General features: G+C 44.9%; 1 long non-coding RNA gene across 1 annotated transcript in view; it reads right to left on the bottom strand.

Moving 5' to 3' along the window:
• Positions 1–3,059: 3,059 nt before the first annotated feature.
• The window catches only part of LOC124012068, a 39,703-nt gene continuing 26,189 nt past the window's right edge, over positions 3,060–16,573 (bottom strand). The window contains exon 2 of the long non-coding RNA XR_006834658.1: positions 3,060–3,939. This is a non-coding gene — a long non-coding RNA (uncharacterized LOC124012068). The remainder of the gene's footprint in view (positions 3,940–16,573) is intronic.

The following is a 16,573-nucleotide window of genomic DNA, read 5'->3' on the forward strand; positions in this document are numbered from 1 at the left end:
GTGGAGATACTTTTTTGTCCCAAATATGTGTAGGTGTGTGTGTTCTAAATGAGTGTAGCCTAGTAAAAAAGTATATTAGTTTCCCTGACATCTGGACCGTTTCTGGAATATGTGTTTCGTTTCAAGAAACCAGGCGTATGTCGCAAGTCACAACTTCACAGGAGAGGCATTTGAATGTTTATTTTAGATTTTTTATCAAACTGTAGAAGCAGAGTATGATAAGAAGATGAAGACAATTCGGGCGTTTGATTGCAAATACAGAGCGAGTTGAAAAGAGAACACAGAAGGCTGTTGTATAAAACACCTGTCTCCGGATAACATCTTCAAACTAAGGGCAAGCATGTCATCCATGACAGAGAGGGAGAAAGATCTAATGATTCTTATGGCATTGCACATGGTCAGTGTGAACAGAGTAACTTGACACAACAACGGGCCAAGCAACCTGTACAAACAAAACGGAAATGACACAACGTCTTATTTAATGAAAGGGGTTGCAGTCTGCCGTGAAGTCTTCATCCATCAGTTAAGAATCTAGCCACAGTTTCAGATAAAATATGTTTCTAATTTTGTCAGAAAGTTGTTTTATTGCAAGTTAAAGCTTACTCGCTAGCTAACATTACGTGTGTGATCTGTGTAGTAATATTATCTCAGAAAGCCATTTGCATTGCTAGTTATAGCCTAATGTTAGTTAGCTAGCTAACTAGCTAACATTGAACCTATTTGGTTAACTTTAGGTAGCTATGACAATCGGTTTGTATTGCTAGTACTCTATGGATGTAGCTAGCTACATGTCTAAACAAAAGACTTCACCAGATGATTACATGACCCATCAAGTTAGCCAGGTGTGTCTGATGGTGATTACGGCTATCTATTGTATAATAATGCCCACATATTTATATCTGGAATGTGTCTTTCAGCATCATTGGAACACGCCTGATTCTCCTCCATCAGTCATAGGAGAATGGTCTAATGCCTCCCATGGGGGGGGGGGGGGGGGTTCTGTAGCTGGTTTTAGCTGCACTCGGTGTGGGGGACTGTGTGGCGGGTGGTCGGCTGTACTCCTCTCTCTCAGCTGGGTGCATGTCTGCTGGGGTGTGGGGCTGGTCTCTCTAGGGTGGGGACTGCTCAGCTGCTCCTGTTGGATGTGGTGGGCTGGTGTTGTATTGTGTCTTCCTCTCTCTCCTGTCTTCCTGTCTTTCGCTCTCTCTCTCTCCTGTAATCCTTGCTCTCTCTCTCTCTCTCTCTCTCTCTCTCTCTCTCTCTCTCTCTCTCTCTCTCTCTCTCTCTCTCTCTCTCTCTCTGTCTTCCTTTCTCTCCCATCCCTCTTTTTCTCTCGTCTTCCTTTCTCTCTCACTATCTCTCGCTCTCTCTTATTTGGGAGTATTTCTCACAGTAGCGATAAAAGTGCATCTTTGACCACGTACTGTAGGCGCTCCTCTTTGGGTAACCATGTCTTTTTGTGTCTCCCTTTTTCTATAGCCAATTGGTGGTCACTGAGTCTGTACTTGGTCAAGATCTGTCTCTGTTTTGTATCTCTGACAGGGTATTCTGCTAATTTAGATGGCACTGTTTTGCTCACGGTGTCAGTACTGGGTTCCGTTCAGAATGTTTTAGCTAGAAATGTATTCTAGCTGACATGACTGCCTATTCTACATGACAGAGAAATGTCTGTTTCTATCTGAACGTTCTGTAATATTGCGCCCGACAGAACAAGGCCCTAGTCCGTCAGGATGGTGGTACTTAAGTTATATGTGCTAATTATTATGCTCTAAATGTTCTAACACTGAAGGAAAGTTGCATTCCAAGTGTTTGCAGTACTGTGGCGTCTGTGAGGAGGAAAGGAAGCATGTGATGACATATTGTTTGTGTTTGTACTGTGTGTTTGCAGTACTGTGGTGTCTGTGAGGAGGAAAGGAAGCATGTGATGACATATTGTTTGTGTTTGTACTGTGTGTTTGCAGTACTGTGGTGTCTGTGAGGAGGAAAGGAAGCATGTGATGACATATTGTTTGTGTTTGTACTGTGTGTTTGCAGTACTGTGGCGTCTGTGAGGAGGAAAGGAAGCATGTGATGACATATTGTTTGTGTTTGTACTGTGTGTTTGCAGTACTGTGGTGTCTGTGAGGAGGAAAGGAAGCATGTGATGACATATTGTTTGTGTTTGTACTGTGTGTTTGCAGTACTGTGGTGTCTGTGAGGAGGAAAGGAAGCATGTGATGACATATTGTTTGTGTTTGTACTGTGTGTTTGCAGTACTGTGGCGTCTGTGAGGAGGAAAGGAAGCATGTGATGACATATTGTTTGTGTTTGTACTGTGTGTTTGCAGTACTGTGGCGTCTGTGAGGAGGAAAGGAAGCATGTGATGACTTATTGTTTGTGTTTGTACTGTGTGTTTGCAGTACTGTGGCGTCTGTGAGGAGGAAAGGAAGCATGTGATGACATATTGTTTGTGTTTGTACTGTGTGTTTGCAGTGCTGTGGCGTCTGTGAGGAGGAAAGGAAGCATGTGATGACATATTGTTTGTGTTTGTACTGTGTGTTTGCAGTACTGTGGTGTCTGTGAGGAGGAAAGGAAGCATGTGATGACATATTGTTTGTACTGTGTGTTTGCAGTACTGTGGCATCTGTGAGGAGGAAAGGAAGCATGTGATGACATATTGTTTGTGTTTGTACTGTGTGTTTGCAGTACTGTGGCGTCTGTGAGGAGGAAAGGAAACATGTGATGACATATTGTTTGTGTTTGTACTGTGTGTTTGCAGTACTGTGGTGTCTGTGAGGAGGAAAGGAAGCATGTGATGACATATTGTTTGTGTTTGTACTGTGTGTTTGCAGTACTGTGGTGTCTGTGAGGAGGAAAGGAAGCATGTGATGACATATTGTTTGTGTTTGTACTGTGTGTTTGCAGTACTGTGGTGTCTGTGAGGAGGAAAGGAAGCATGTGATGACATATTGTTTGTGTTTGTACTGTGAGTTTGCAGTGCCATCAATTTTTCTCTTTTTATTGGAACCTTTTATGTTCGTTATGTGTATTATTAATGGTATATACTGTACGAGATGGAGTGTATGCAAAATGATTTTTTTATTCACACACTGACAACTCTAAAAGAAAAACTTATTTGAAAATGAAATGGTTATTTGGGTTTTATGACGTTTTAAATCTATTGATAGCATGTAGCATTTCGTTTAAGGTGTTGTCAGAAGCTGTCCAGGTCGTTGCTCAGGGGCATTTCATCCTCTCTCTCGCCAGTAGATGGCTCCATATCGTCAGGTATGACATCTTCACAGAGCCATTTTGTTTAAGGAGTTGTCCAGGTCGTTGCTCAGGGGCAGTTCATCCCCTCTCTCGCCAGTAGATGGCTCCCTATCATCAGTCATGACATCTTCACAGAGCCATTTTGTACTGGAAAGACCTTTCATTTAAATGTGTAAAATCAAGTGGTACTTATGTGGATCAGAATAGATGCTGCATTAAATAATGGCTGTAAGCACCATGCCTTTGGAATTTTAAATATCTTACTAATGATGACATGTCTTGAAGATAAAAAATATATATATTTCTTAATATTGCTAGGACTATCCAATCCGCTAATAAAATGTATTGAAAACATGAATCTGTTTTTTACTCTCCGGTAACTAATTTCACCATATCAGAAAATGTTTCAACATTGTTGAGTAAAGTCTAGTTCTATTGTGCCCCTGTCTCATCCTGGGGCTATGTTGGCAGGGATCTCTGAGGACCAGGAGACAGGTGGGGGTCACTTTCCCAGCGCCGCAGCACAAAACAGGGAGGCGGGGACCTCCTCGAAGGGCTTCCATCTGACGACTAATCCCCACAAAAATACAGGCAGGTTTAGCCCGCTCTCCCTCGCAGGGAAAGCTCTGTAAATTCAAAGCATCTGTACAAGGCCGGGGCCAGTCCTCTGTCCTGCAAACAGGCTTCCTATCGAGGAAAAAAATGAAATAGAGTTAAACAAACACTGCAGAAGATCAAGGAAGGTAAGAAGCTGGTCATCAAAGATCTTGCCAGTGTTTATGAAAGGAATGTAATATGTCCCTCATGGCGCTTTGAGAACCTCTCTTAGACACCTACACCCTTTTCAAACCACCAGTGAAATACTTTATTTACTCATACTGCTAAAGTATTTGGCTTCAACTATATTGTTTTCTGTAAATGTATGCAAGCGTCAGTCATTTCAAAGACCTGGATATCCTTGCTTGTGAACCTGGAATTAAGTTTGAGCTGATCCTTGGTCTGTCATGTGAGGACTTGGAATGTTCAACAAAGTTGGATTGTAATTCCCCTGCAATCATGTTCCGTTCCAAATGGCAATATGAATGGAGAACCAGCGCTTCCTGAATCCCCAATCAAATTAAAGTTTTGAAAAGAAGTGGAGGTCTATCTTAGTGGTAGAGCCAAGTAGCACAGGCGGTGGCATAGTAACAGTAGTAGTAGTAGTAGTCGTAGTAGTAGTAGTAGTAGTAGTTGTCCTATCCAATATGGTCGCCCTGCTCACATAGAAACAGTGCATTCTTTCACTACACTTGAGAACGTAGCTGATCAACTGCGCTCTTATGGAACTCCACAGCCAATAGGATGGGCCGAAGGAAGAGTTACATGATAGCTGTGAGTGGCACTTCTCAGCAACTGTCACTCTACCATGCCTGTCTGTGTTCAGAGATTCAGATTCAGAGAGTTTAATGGTCACATGTATAGGGCTGCAACTGTGATTACAGGGTACAAGTGAAAATCTTAGGCTTTGAGCTCCAACACGCAGGACTAAGTGAAATAAAGTAATTCAAATGGTAATAAAAACAACATACATTAAATAGAAATAGCACTATATACATAACAACTGTGGCAGTGACTCCACTCATTGTGGTGGAGGCAGAGTAGAGACTGTTGAGGGGATGGGGTGGGAGGACCATAGGGGGAGCAGCAGCATGACCATTGAGTGAAATAAGAACAATACAAATGTTAATTCAAAAAAAGTTATATACATATTAACAACTGCAACAGTGGTGAATGTCGTTGGGGTGGGGTCAGAGTAAAAGTTTGTTGGGGGAATACTGGTGGGGCAGCAGGATAAAGAATGTCCATAGGGGGATTACTGGTGGGGCAGCAGGATAAAGAATGTCCATAGGGGGATTACTGGTGGGGCAGCAGGATAAAGAATGTCCATAGGGGGATTACTGGTGGGGCAGCAGGATAAAGAATGTCCATAGGGGGATTACTGGTGGGGCAGCAGGATAAAGAATGTCCATAGGGGGGATTACTGGTGGGGCAGCAGGATAAAGAATGTCCATAGGGGGATTACTGGTGGGGCAGCAGGATAAAGAATGTCCATAGGGGGATTACTGGTGGGGCAGCAGGATAAAGAATGTCCATAGGGGGATTACTGGTGGGGCAGCAGGATAAAGAATGTCCGTAGGGGGAGCAGCAGGTAAGGTAAGTGAGAGTTGTGGGGTGAAATGTCTAATCTGTGGAGTGGGGAGGGGGGGGGGGGGTCTGATGGGCTGAGGGCAGAAACTGTTGGCCAGTCTTTCAGTTTTTGCCACACCCCACTGTGGACCAGTTAGCACAGGAATCCTGATAGTTATTTTCCTTTTAGTGGCCCTGCTTACAAGAAGAAAATGAAAAGCAAACCCAGCTAGGCTTCAGATGCACTGAAGGGGCATACTGATGTATTTTTTCTTAAAGCAAACCTCTCTTCCCTCCTCCTACCCCCCCTGGGCTCAGTGTTAGAACATACAGGCTCCCTCAGGATTCTGAGTGACACCAATGTGGAATATGCAGCCCTGATCAGGTTAAATAATGCAGCAGACCCAGAGAGAGCCACCAGTTTTATGCTAGGGGAGAATAATAGCCCTGTAATATGTGTTTAGACTGCGGATCTTGGGCTGTTGCCGTCCACACCCCGTGTGCCTGTAGAGCGGCGGTGGGAGAATAACAAGCTGCACAAGAACAACAAGCACTTGGGTTCCCACTTACTGTGCTGGAGAGAGACTAACAATCCCAATTAGTGTTGCCGCCTCCTTGGCTGCCAGCTGTGCTGGTCTCGATGGCACACTCACTCAGTCAATGAGAGACAAGCACAAACACTGGAGGTGTACCGTACTGTATGTACTGCATGATGCAAGAGGAGGTGGGTGGTCTTGTACTACTACACCATCGTCTAGGGTTTGGTTGTGAGCATTTGAATAGGATACCTAATCGTATCCACGTTGTTTATTAGGGAAACTATGCCACATTTGATGTATTTTTTTCCCAAGAGTTCCAGAGCTGACTTATACTGAAAGGCCAGTCCCGAGCAACATACTGTATGTTTTGGTTTTTAGGTTGTGTGTAATTATTGAGTTCCAGTGGCCAGGGTCGTAACAGGAATCTTATGATGTAAGCAAACAACCTTGCACAAAGTTAAGTAATCAAGACTCACCTTCCCAAATGTTTTTTCCAAAGGTAATGTGATATCTATAAAGCATTACTTTAAGTGGCCAGGGTTGTACCACAGTAACTTCATGATCTCACCTTCCATAGCTTTTTCTTATGAGGGTACCCACTGGACACAGATGCCAGTTCAACGTCTAGTTTTAAGTTGCGCTAAAAAAAGTTGGGTAAAGAAAAAAACGAAATGCCCTTACGTTGATGACTTTTTGCAAATCAAATCAGTTTTCCACGTTGATACCACATTGTCACATAGATTTTGGGGGATTGAAATGACATGGAAACAACGTTGATTCAACCAGTTTTTGCCCAGTCGGTAATGTGATATCTATAAAGCATTACTTTAATCGCTTTCCAGATAATAACTTATAAAATCGTACATAGCCATTTGAATCATAATGCTGCCTTAGTGAGCTTCGCCCTATGACTAAGGCAGAGCTCTCCTGCTTGTTTAAACACATCACAGCAGTACCTGACCTATACCCAGCCACCTCTCCCAATGTCGGGTCAAGTAATGTATCACTGCTGGAAAGTAAATTGTTTACCAGTGGAGGTTTATTAGACTTGCCAGGGTCTTGGGGGTTATGCTGTGGTTTCTGAGCAGAGCAGAGGAGCCAGAGAGGATTCCACCAGCAGATAGGGAGGATGTGTTCAAACTGTCCTTAATCAACCTTGTTGTCAGTCAGAGAGTTACAGACAGATGCAGAGATTCTGTCACTCCCTTATGAGCTGATACACGCTCCGGTGCAGAAATGACTGCCACTTGGAGGCCCAAGAGATAAAAGAACAATACTTCACTCTGACTGACAGGAAGGGATCTGTGCTACCGTCTTATGACTACCAAATTGTTGTTCCCAGCTTTGTAGATATTCCAGTCGATTCAAAATATTCAGTAGGCGGAAGAATGTCTAGGCTTTATCGAGCTGAAATGTTTTGAATGAACGCAACAAACCGTCTTGTTTGCTCGATTTGGAATAAATGCCTTGCACAGTGTATGGCGGTGCAGATAAATGGAATGTGTCATCGCCCGTTGACAGGCTAAATGAAGGGTATCAAAGCGTGGGAGGTCGGCATACAGAGCCAAATTCAGCACATTGAAAAGAGGCTCACCCTTGAACTTATTGGATCATTGTCAGTGAAGGAATTCATTCATCTCCATGTGTGGTGATACCTGTGTAAGATCTATGCTGAGACCGTGGAGAGAGAGAGAGAGAGAGAGAGAGGGAGGGAGGGAGGGAGGGGTGGGGAGAGGTTGCCCCCTAGCTAATTGGGAGCTCACCCTTCTTTGGTCAGGAGCTCACCTCTGTGCTTTGACACCTCAGAGGAGGACAGGTGATGCCGGGACACCCCCTCACCTAGGTTGTGAGAGGAAGGTGAGGGTGAGGGTGAACCTAGGTGTGTGATGAGTGTGGGTGTGGAAGTAGAATCCTGGCTATTGTGATTAGTGATGAAGCGACGCGACCGACTGGGTGGGTCCATCACCAAAGCAATCTAGACCAGCCCTAACAATAGCAACAGTGTTGGTCCACACTAGTTTCCATACAACACCCAGGGATGGGAGTCAGATATCAACAAATGGGGAACCATCTGGATAATGAGAAAACACTACAACCCAAATGGTACCCTATTCCCTTTACAGTGCATGATCCACAGGGTTACCAGGGTCCATAGGGTCACCAGGGCCCACAGGGTCATCAGGGCCCATAGGGTCACCAAAACCCATAGGGTCACCAGGGCCCGTAGGATCACCAGGGTCCACAGGGTCCAGAACCAATAGGGTCACCAGGGCCCACAGGGTCACCAGGGTCCACAGGGTCACCAGAACCCATAGGGTCACCAGGGTCCACAGGGTCAACAGGGCCCACAGGGTCATCAGGGCCCATAGGGTCACCAAAACCCATAGGGTCACCAGGGCCCGTAGGATCACCAGGGTCCACAGGGTCCAGAACCAATAGGGTCACCAGGGCCCACAGGGTCACCAGGGTCCACAGGGTCACCAGAACCCATAGGGTCACCAGGGTCCACAGGGTCAACAGGGCCCACAGGGTCGCCAGGGCCCACAGGGTCGCCAGGGTCCACAGGGTCACCAGGGTCCACAGGGTCACCAGAACCCATAGGGTCACCAGGGTCCACAGGGTCGCCAGGGTCCATAGGGTCACCAGGGTCCACAGGGTCACCAGAACCCATAGGGTCGCCAGGGCCCACAGGGTCGCCAGGGTCCATAGGGTCACCAGGGACCACAGGGTCACCAGAACCCATAGGGTCGCCAGGGCCCACAGGGTCGCCAGGGTCCATAGGGTCACCAGGGTCCACAGGGTCACCAGAACCCATAGGGTCACCAGGGCCCACGGGGTCCATAGGGTTATAGGGTGACCAGAGAATCACACAGTAGATACAGCTGAAGTCGAAGTCTACATACACCTTAGCCAAATACATTTAAACTCAGTTTCAAACAATTCTTCAGTTATGATCACCACTTTATTTTAAGAATGTGAAATGTCAGAATAATAGGAGAGAATTATTTATTTCAGCATTTATTTATTTCATCACATTCCCAGTGTGTCAGAAGTGTACTGTCATGACGTTGGCCTGGGGTTAGGTTTATGACTGTCATAAATACCTCTTCCCCCCTGTTTCCTCTCTCTACCCTACTGATGTTACATTTTCAAACCCCTTGGTTAACATAGAGATTCTGGGAACATCAGAAGGTGGGGGGAAATGAACTATATTCTGGTAATCCGACCAATTGAACATATGCGGTGGTACTTCATGAATATGATGTCATCTGAGACATTCTCATCAATGATAAGATGACATAAACTCTACAGTGGAAAGTCTACACATCAGAATTATCGGATTCACATGGAATTGTTGTTCAATTTAAATGTTTGAATATGAAATTATTCGTGATGGGATGATTTTAGCTTCTAAAATGTGAGATTTGGGTTTTCATAAGGTAGGGCTCTTCTCAATCAGTGGCACGCCCCTGTGAAGGGACATGGGCTATAAAACTTTTCAATCATGCCCTCCTCTCCCTTCCTATATAAAGCCTTGACGACAATATAACCTCCTGTTCCGAGGATGTGAGGACGACGGTCCGATGTCAGAATGGTTCAAATAATAACTACAGAATGAAGCCAACATCAGCGTGAGCTTTGGTTGCGAATGGTATGAACTTTGAACTCTTATTCACTTTAGAAGTGATACCTCCTAGCCGTTGAGTTAGCAACAGCAGCTGCAAACGCAGGTTAGGAAGGAACAGACAGAGTATGCCGTCTATCACACAACGGCGTTACTACAACGTATCCAATTGACCACCAGAAACACTCTTCAAAGGACAAAGGACTCGGTTTTTTTCCTTTCCCATATGGGCGGTAATGGGCGGTAATTTAGAATGCATAAGATATTGTATTTACGATAGCACAGCTTCGCCCTTTGTTCCTCAGTCTTCCCGCTCTTTCACTCATCCCAGCCCCTTTTCTTTTGTGTAACAAGCTGTCATATCTGTTCCGCCCGCTAGGGACGTTTTCCTTTATGACGTAATTTGTAATCAAGTTATTGATTTAATTATGTTTATGTGTAATTCTGTGTGATTAGTTAGGTATTTAGTAAATAAATAATTAAACCCAATTTTGTATTGCTGATTCAACTTGTTAGCCAGGGTTCGTGCAGATAACCAAGAATTTACAACTTGCACCGGTCCCTCCTGCAGCCCCTCCCCGTGCTTCGCGGTTGGGATGGTGTTCTTCAGCTTGCAAGCCTCCCCTTTTCCTCCAAACATAACGATGGCCAAATAGTTATATTTTTGTTTCATGAGACCAGAGGACATTTCTCCAAAAAGTACGATCTTTGTCCCCATGTGCAGTTGCAAACTGTAGTCTGGCTTTTTTATGCCGGTTTTGGAGCAGTGGCTTCTTCCTTGCTGAGTGGCCTTTCAGGTTATGTCGATATAGGACTCATTTTACTGTGGATACAGATACTTTTGTACCTGTTTCCTCCAGCATATTCACAAGGTCAGTTGCTGTTGTTCTGGGATTGATCTGCACTTTTTGCACCAATGTACGTTCATCTCTAGGAGACAGATCACGTCTCCTTCCCAAGCAGTATGATGGCTGCGTGGTCCCATGGTGTTTATACTTGGTTACTATTGTATGGACAGATGGACACGGTACCTTCAGGTGTTTGGAAATTGCTCCCAAGGATGAACCAGACTTGTGGAGGGCTACAATATTTTTCTGAGGTCTTGGCTGATTTCTTTTGATTTTCCCATGATGTCAACCAAAGAGGCACTGAGTTTGAAGGTAGGCCTTGAAATACATCCACAGGTACACCTCCAATTGACCCAAATTATGTCAATTAGCCTATCAGAAGCTTCTAAAGCCATGACATAATTTTCTGGAATTTTCCAAGCTGTTTAAAGGCACAGTCAACTTAGTGTATGTGAACTTCTGACACACTGGAATTGTGATACAGTGAATTTTAACTGAAATAATCTGTCTGTAAACAATTGTTGGAAAGATGACTTGTGTCATGCACAAAGTAGATGTCCTAACTGACTTGCCAAAACTATAGTTTGTTAACAAGAGATTTGTGGAGTGGTTGAAAAAATTGTTTTAATGACTCCAACCTAAGCGAATGTAAACTTCAACTGTATTTGATCCACGACTTAGATACAATACTATCTAAGGGATATGTGTTTACTGAAAGCAGTGGTCTGAGGGTCCAACCAAGCACACGCATTTCACTTATTCTACGTCTACTTATATTGTACTGTATGAACCGTTCAAAATTACAGCACATTTGACATTTGGACACACACACTCTCAGGATAAACTGTCACACTGACAACAACAAATGTCTCAAAAACAATGTTGAGGGAGGCCCAGCCAAAACATTTCATCTGGAGCTGTTCTGTCTGTGAGTGTGTGTCTGCACAAGCCTTGCAATTATTGTACCCCTGAGTCCCTCTATAAAGCAGGCCTTCCCATGGCTTTGCGTTGCATGGCGCATTAGTCACATCCTGTCAGGGTGGCCTGGTGAAGACAGGGCCATTGATCCTTTAATCGTTGTCATGAAGTAGCGCGTGATCTGACGTCCATGATTATAGACACATATGTGCTGCAGGGAGCAGAGATCTCTTCAGACAGGCTGGTCTGACAGACAGACATACGTCATGAGCTAAAATGCGGCCAGAGCTGCGTTGACCTGAAAAGACAGATGATGTCTGGGGCTGTCTTCACAGACCGGGAAGACCTGGTGGTCTTCGGTCGGGAGGTTGAGGAGGTCGGGGTAGGGCTGAATCAAAGAGACGTTGGGGTAGGTTAGGGGGGTTGATCAGGGCCTTCCCTGACAAGTCCTGACAAAGGGACTGGGGCTTTTCTCCTGCTGCCACACAGTCTCAGTACTCTGTCTTCTCTGCTTGGCCCCAGACACCAGGCCAGTGGTGTCATTCAGTTCAAAGTCTACCAGAACAATGAACAGCAATTAGGAGCTTAGGTGGGAATCTAACATGTCAAAGGGCTGATGGATACTGAAAGATCTGACTAAAGGCTCCTCTGAAGACATGTTGGGGATTTCAGTTCAGAAAAGTAGGGGAATACAGTTAATCAGGGATAATGGAAGTGTCAGGAGTGCCTAGAGCAGTTGGGATCAGGGCAAGGCTTTCTCTCCATTAGTGTAATTCATTCTGGTGATAGGTGGTCGTGTAGTAAGGACATTCGATGATATCCTTATGGCAGAGTAATCAGTGTTCCTGAATGTTGATTATAATGTATGATCTGGATGAGTTGACACCTTTACGGTTGGTTGCCAAAATATGCTGTATTTGAATTTGATGTGTACTTGAGTGTTGGCTGAGCCTGACAGATGATCCTTGAGACACACCCTAGATGACGTTTCACCCCCCCCCCCCGCTCTGAAAAGAGAATCCCAGCATCTACATCACCCCCACCTCCCAGTACAGACGAACATGTAGACCTACATATACCCCCAGTGTAGTGTAGTACTATTTTCTGTGTCCCAAATTGCACATTATTACCTATATAGTCTGTTACTTTCTGACCAAGTAGTGCAATATATATGGAACAGGGTGCCATCTGGGTCGCAGCCGTAATGTAGAGTCCCTTCCACTCTAGTCGTGTCCACGGGTCCTGTGACTGTCTTTGTCTGAGCCTAATGTAACAGAAACCTTGTCTAGCCTGACTGGCTACTGCCTATAATCCTCAGAAACATCCAGCTGAATCAATCAGAAACCTGAGAGGGGACAGTCCCCCGTCCGTCCCCCTGTTAATGTTTGTGGAGAGAGGCTTCCCTGAAACCATTAAACAATCGGGATCTGAGCACATACACACACATACTACACCCGATCTCAACCGGTTGGCCCGAGCAGAGGCATTGGGTACTTAGTTTGTTTGTCTGTGTGAGTTTACAGTGCAGCCCTTAGGGAATGCCAGCGTCTCGCCTGACCCCAGACAAGAACCTGACCCTGAGGGATGGGGTGACTGGTTGGACTGACATGGTGGACGTGTGGTTATGATACACAGACAAGGCGTGCTGCAGCTGCTTCAGTCTCCATTCAGAAGATGTTCCTCTCATCTCTCAGCCCCAGATACTGGAGATTCCTGCACATAGAACTTCAAACCAATCTGTGGAGTTGATGAGATTTAAGGAGATGACTGACCACACGACTCTGACTGGGCCTTAGTTACGAATAAGCAAAAATAAAACACAGTTTTCTTGGAAAATCGACTTTGTGTTCATATTTGCTTTATAGCGCAATTGACAATTAAAGGCAATGCTCCCGCGGTCACAGAGACTGCATTCTTTGTAAATGTTGCATATGTCGGCTCAATCGGGAATTCCATTTACATTTTAACGCAGATCTTCCGCAATATTTTAGCAATACGATTTGAATCCAGCCCTGGGAAAGTATTTACATATTTACATTTACATTTAAGTCATTTAGCAGACGCTCTTATCCAGAGCGACTTACAAATTGGTGCATTCACCTTATGACATCCAGTGGAACAACCACTTTACAATAGTGCATCTAAATATTTTAAGGGGGGGGGGGGTGAGAAGGATTACTTTATCCTATCCTAGGTATTCCTTAAAGAGGTGGGGTTTCAGGTGTCTCCGGAAGGTGGTGATTGACTCCGCTGTCCTGGCGTCGTGAGGGAGTTTGTTCCACCATTGGGGAGCCAGAGCAGCGAACAGTTTTGACTGAGCTGAGCGGGAACTGTACTTCCTCAGTGGTAGGGAGGCGAGCAGGCCAGAGGTGGATGAACGCAGTGCCCTTATTTGGGTGTAGGGCCTGATCAGAGCCTGGAGGTACTGAGGTGCCGTTCCCCTCACAGCTCCGTAGGCAAGCACCATGGTCTTGTAGCGGATGCGAGCTTCAACTGGAAGCCAGTGGAGAGAGCGGAGGAGCGGGGTGACGTGAGAGAACTTGGGAAGGTTGAACACTAGACGGGCTGCGGCGTTCTGGATGAGTTGTAGGGGTTTAATGGCACAGGCAGGGAGCCCAGCCAACAGCGAGTTGCAGTAATCCAGACGGGAGATGACAAGTGCCTGGATTAGGACCTGCGCCGCTTCCTGTGTGAGGCAGGGTCGTACTCTGCGGATGTTGTAGAGCATGAACCTACAGGAACGGGCCACCGCCTTGATATTAGTTGAGAACGACAGTTTGTTGTCCAGGATCACGCCAAGGTTCTTAGCGCTCTGGGAGGAGGACACAATGGAGTTGTCAACCGTGATGGCGAGATCATGGAACGGGCAGTCCTTCCCCGGGAGGAAGAGCAGCTCCGTCTTGCCGAAGTTCAGCTTGAGGTGGTGATCCGTCATCCACACTGATATGTCTGCCAGACATGCAGAGATGCGATTCGCCACCTGGTCATCAGAAGGGGGAAAGGAGAAGATTAATTGTGTGTCGTCTGCATAGCAATGATAGGAGAGACCATGTGAGGTTATGACAGAGCCAAGTGACTTGGTGTATAGCGAGAGTATTTAGAGAGTAGGACAGCTATGTCTAGGTCTCCACTTCATCATCAGACACATTTTCAGTTGAATCCCTGCTGTCTGTCTACCTGGGAGCAACCACCAGCCAAATGGCTTTGCACTCACCAGTTTTGCGTCCCAAATGGCACCCAATGTAGTGCACTACTTTTGACCAGGCCAGTAAGGCTCTGCTCAGAAGTATTGCACTACAGGGAATAGGCGGGATCAAGTCACTATTATTATTATTATTATTATTATTAGTCACATGCAAGTCACAAGGTCCGATTCTCAAGTCGAGTCCCAAGTAGAACGGGTCAAGTCTTGAGTTAAGTCCAAGTCGCGCATTCTAAGAGCACGTCAAGTTGGGTCAAACGTTTTTTTCAAGTCAAGTATCAAGTAATGTAAAAATCTATACAAGCAATGATTTGTTGAATTACAAATCATTTTCTATTTATTGAGGCTACCAGACAGCCATTTTCATTATTTTGTCTTCAACATATTTTGATTGTGTAATAATTCATGTTGGCAACAGATTCCAAATGCATAAATACATTATCAATTTAAAGCAATGTATAGTCCTATGCTTGTAATTGTGGCTTGATGCCCAGTTGCTGGTGAGCTTGCAAAAGTAAAGAAATTCATATTCTTGATCACCAAACTATTTTTGGAGTTGCATATTTATTTATGGAAATCCTCTCTCCCTACAACTTGATGTTTGCTCTGCACCGATCCAAATCAGCAATCTGTTCACTAGCTCAGTGGTTGTCAAACTTTTTGACCTGCGACCCCCAAAATGCAGTTGTTCAAAGCTTGCGACCCCCTTGCACGTGCGTTTTTGCACACACAAAGGCTGCGTAAATGTAGCCTGTAACTACAGCCATAAACATGCATTTTCAAAACTGTAATTTATATGGATAATAAATGATAAATGTAGGGCTACTTTGTTAGTGTCAGGCAAAGCCAGAGAAAACTAAACAAGTCGTTTCTGGTCACTAATCTGGATATGCATGCCGCTTTTCTGAAGCCTGTTAATATATGTATGAAAAAAAAAATCCCATTCAGTTTCCCACTGGCTGTAATGAATGTCATTCATTGGATGTAACCCGCTGTGGGTGATACTTGAAATGTGATGCAATCTAACGTTTTGTTCAGTAAACAACTTGAACCTGACATGACTGTCTCCCGTGTGCTTTCATGACGTGGTGTCAGAAGTCAAAACGGGATAAATACTTTACAAGAAAGTGAATAGTTAGCTTCGTTAGGCTGGGAGAAACCTCACGAGAGTTAACAATGGCAATGTTTCCACCTTCAGAGGGGTTTCACTTTGAAAATCCGAGTGAATGGCCTGAGTGGAAACAGCATTTCATGTGTTATCGAACGGCTACTAAGCTAACACAAGAGGATGGTGACGTGCAAGTTTAGCTCATTGATATATACCCAATGGGCAAAGAGGCAGAAAATATCTTCAAATCTTTCGTATTTCGGGACGAGGATGATGTGTAGGACACGGTCATGGGTGATACCAACAAGATGGTGAGTCCATTTAAGTTATTTTACTCTACGAACTGTCTGAACACTGTGATTATGTGGGAAATGAGGAAGAATGCATCCGTGACAGGATTGTCATAGGACTGAGAGATAAATCACACTGACCAGAGCAATTGAAACGGCACGTAACCACAAGCTAATTGAGAGTCAGAATACAGAGCAGTCGTGACAAGCAAGTGGAATAGCTGGAGTTTCTCGCGGGACCAATGGCAGAGGGTTCAAGTAAGAGACATTCAAACAGAAACGAGCACAGGTCAATGATGATAAGAAAATGGAGTAGATGCAATAGAGTCAGAAGCAATACTGCCCAGCTAAAAATGCTGACGGTCAGAAATGAAAAACAACGGGGCAGTTTGCTGCTGCTTGCCAAACTAAAGTGATGCATGAAATGACAACAGATCTAGACACAAAGGTGGAAACAGTTTTTCTTGTATCAGTCCAGAGTGAAAGTGAGACTACACCATCTTGGCGAGTTCATTTGAAGATTGAAGGAAGTGCTTAATTTCCAGATAGATTCAGGGAGTCGGACGCTACTGTCATATCAGAAGTAAGCTACCATAGCCTGGAAAACAAACCAAAGCTATGCTAA

This window comes from Oncorhynchus gorbuscha, linkage group LG01 (assembly GCF_021184085.1).
Source record: "Oncorhynchus gorbuscha isolate QuinsamMale2020 ecotype Even-year linkage group LG01, OgorEven_v1.0, whole genome shotgun sequence".
Lineage (NCBI taxonomy): Eukaryota > Metazoa > Chordata > Actinopteri > Salmoniformes > Salmonidae > Oncorhynchus > Oncorhynchus gorbuscha.